The sequence below is a fragment of the Gadus morhua genome, chromosome 8, assembly GCF_902167405.1.
Source record: "Gadus morhua chromosome 8, gadMor3.0, whole genome shotgun sequence".
Taxonomy (NCBI): Eukaryota; Metazoa; Chordata; class Actinopteri; order Gadiformes; family Gadidae; genus Gadus; species Gadus morhua.
Genome location: NC_044055.1, coordinates 1598505 through 1602586, shown reverse-complemented (window position 1 = coordinate 1602586; position 4082 = coordinate 1598505).

The following is a 4082-nucleotide window of genomic DNA, read 5'->3' as shown; positions in this document are numbered from 1 at the left end:
CAATATCGATATAATTTAATTTGTGTTGAAATTACCCCTTCCACTGACTCACGTCACTTTTTTAAATCGCGTAACATGAGCCGTGTTCGAAATCGTTCACTATTCATTGGGTATTTTAAGTGCACACTTTCGCTTGCAAACAAGCTCCTCGGAGCCGCTTGTGCAGGCGGACTCCATAGCTGTGTTCGAAATCGTTCCCTATCACGGATATTAGGGGTGGGTATTGCCAAAGAAGTCACGATTCGATTCGTATCACGATTCACATGCCACGATGCGATTCTATCACGATGCATCGCGATACTTGAATTATTGCGATGCATTGCGATGCATTGCGAATTTTCACTGAACACTGTTAAAAAAAAATTAAGCCATTACCAGTGGCTGACTGGCTGTGTATGATCTGGATAGTGTGTTCAATTGATAACTCAAAGCAACTCAATTCATACATAGCTGTATTTATTGAAACAACTATTACTGGATACACTGACAAGAAGTGCTAAGGATCTATAAAACTTAAAATAACAAAATAAGGATAATCAGTACCGTTTACATGGCCTCAGTGGTCCTTTAAACCAATGAAATGAAAACATTCAAACATTTCCCCTTTTGGAAGTAGCTGCCATTATAACAACAATATCATTTCATAAACATAAGAGGACAAACTGATGCCACAAAAAGTGAATAGGCTTTATAAAGCTAAATAAAAAAATAAATAAAATAAATATTATTTTTTTTAATTATTCATTTTTAAAATTAATAATCGATTCTTGGCGTCAACAATCGATGCAGTAGATCGTGTAAATTAGAATCGCGATGCATCGTCATGACGATTATTTGGCACACCCCTAACGGATATAGTGCACTATATAGGGTGCTCGCCATTTTGTAGTGGTGTTCGAATTCTCAGTGGTTAATTTCACACACACACACACACACACACACACACACACACACACACACACACACACACACACACACACACACACACACACACACACACACACACACACACACTTGAATCCAGAACATAATAAACACATACTGTAGTACATAAATTCATTCATAATTTGTGCCACCAAGATTTTAACCATGGCACGCCTTCTGCCATCTGTCAAATATTTTGTGCAAGCATATTCACTCATGATCTTCTCGCCTCCTGAGCTTCCTTTGAAGATATCCTCAATCATCTGGAGAGGGAGGTTGGGGTTAATGGGTGATATAAAAGGAACATATAGGCAATTAAGAAATGGAAATTCTTGTCAATATCATAGTGTCATCAGACTCATATGATACCTCAGCACCAGCAAGGGAGCTAGAACTGAAAGAATCTGTAGTACAAAACCATACCAATGGTCTAATATGTTAATACTACTTTGACAACATGCAGCCACTGTCAATGGACCCTATTTTTGCTGATGCAAAGAATACTGTTGGGAATTAATGTGAAAAAATATGCTAATTACCGTCCGTTTTATCTTCCAAAATTGCCTCTGGGATAACAATTCCAGGACACCAAGATCAGGTTGCTTCACCAAATATTCGAATGCTTCCTGATCAACTTCTGTCTTTAGGTGCGGCCACACCAGACGCGTATCTCGCGTACCTCGCGTATAAAATCGCCATTTTTTCCATAGGGAACCATTGGTTTACGCGCGTATGAGACGCGTACACGCGTTACACGCGTAAAAGCAACATTTTACGCGCGTAACGCGTGTATGAGGCGCGTATATTTACGCGCGCAACGCGCGTGAAGCGCGTATATCGCGTACATTTCAAGAGTTCAAAAAATTGAACTTTTTACGCTCATACGCATGACGATTAGCCGCGTTGCCCAATCAGCGTTGAGCTTGACCCGACGTCACTGGCAGTGAGTAGTGAGCTTGGACAGAAGCATACTCGCGTAAAAATTACGCGAGATACGCGTCTGGTGTGGCCGCACCTTTTGAGTCATCAAAGACTTCGATATCCATTGTAGGAAGATCAAATTTCCTGGCAACTAAAGAAGACAAAACACTAGTAACATAATACAAGCTATGGAAAATACAACAATAAATAACAAAACACTCCATAAAATAGGCATCGTATTGCTATTAAACTATTTTGATATGGAAAATATAAAGATTCTCACCACATTCCAAAAACGCCTCAAATGTTAAGGGTGTTGGACAAATCACATATTTCTTGCTGTCTTTAAATCTTGCTTTGACAGCATAGCTGTTTTCCATCCTAAATAACAACAAAATCAGAGAACAATTTAGAAACTACAAATTATAGGCCATTTTAACGCAAATATTGAATTGGAATAATTGATGGCGCCAGCGCGCCACGTTACAGTTGCTCTTTTCTGAGTAAAGTACATGGGTAAGCATGGAATGGTGACTTAATGGTTAACGTTAGATAAGCTTCCCATGCAGTCAATTGACGCTTGTGCTTTCCATTTAGAATAGTATAGTTATAATGTGAACTTTCATGACAGTTTCTTAGTTAGCGGACTTTAGTTACTTAGTTAGCTTGCTAGCTGCTACGTTTGCTGTGCGTGTTGGTCTGAAACACTGACGAATAGCTCATAACTGATGGCAACGTGATCTTAAGGCACGGTATTGTAATGATTTAGAATGAATAACTGCCACATAACTTGCAAAACTGTAGTTTAATGCCAATACTTCATAACCAGCACATAGGCTATCTTGTATGTAGGGTAGGCTATATCAAATCGGAGTTGGAAAATATATTACGAAAATACAAGTTGGAAAATCCGTTACGAAACAAATTCAGCAGATATGTATATTAACAAGAAAATTGAAATATTATTTACTTTAACATTCAGTAGAAACGTCGACTTCCAGACAGTCCACTTCTACTGTCATTGACTTCAGCTGCGGTCAGGTGTCGGGAGGAGTAATGGCGAACAAACGAAACGTAACTTTTTAGAAAAGCTCCGCCTATTGATCACTCTGTGTACCACCGCTCTATAATTCTGCTCCCACTCAGACTCAAAATTGTACTCATAAACTCAAAATAGTGCAAAAACGGCTCTTCTTGAGGAAAACTCTGAGAAAATTGCTCAGCATTTTTTCGTGTGTGTGTGTGTGTGTGTGTGTGTGTGTGTGTGTGTGTGTGTGTGTGTGTGTGTGTGTGTGTGTGTGTGTGTGTGTGTGTGTGTGTGTGTGTGTGTGTGTGCGTGCGTGCGTGCGTGTGTGTGTTTGTGTGTGTGTTCGTGTAGGCGTGGGTGTGTGTGTGTGTGAGATAATACCGTTCATCTGAAAATCCCATTCATCTGTTCCCTGTGGGGCAATACGTGTTTGAAGAGGAAGTCAAAACGTTTATTATTAACCTCTGACCACTGACTCAAGGGTCTAACCCTAAAATCAGGCATATGGAACAATTCATGGATTCCAATCATCGTCCAACATAATTGACTCCAAAAAAAGGGCTTTCTTGAGTTTCCCCAGTCATTCCCCGAGACTTCCTGGAATGGAACTGCTTACAGAAGAGGTCTCACTCCCCTGGCTGAGACCTCAACCTCTTGGAATACCGCTGGGACCCATGAGGCAATACCCAGTCACTAGTTTTCTTCGAAAAGGAGATATATATACGTGTGTGTGTGTGTGTGTGTGTGTGTGTGTGTGTGTGTGTGTGTGTGTGTGTGTGTGTGTGTGTGTGTGCGTATGTACGTCTGTGTTTCTGTGTGTAGATGACAACTAGACTAATGCAAATACAAAATAAGAATGAATTAGTCAAATGGAAAGTTTGCATGTTAAACAATCCATCTAATGCGCTCTTGTAAAACGATTAGGCCTACTTTTACAGAACCAGTTAACCAGTTGACATTGGCCAACATGTGAAAAAAGCTGTTGAATTTTTTGGCCTACATTTTCCAGACACTAATCTCTCTCGCTCCCTCTCCAACATCCCCGACGGCTTTCCAGTCAATCTGGGTGGAGGTTCCCCTCAGAAACGTTTGCATACTTCATCCAGTGTTGGAGAATACGAGTCTCTAAATAGAATCAGAAAGGAGAAGAAATGTGACTTGAAACGGTGGTCAAACGCTTGTTTATCAATGTGTTTGCTGACATGGGAAG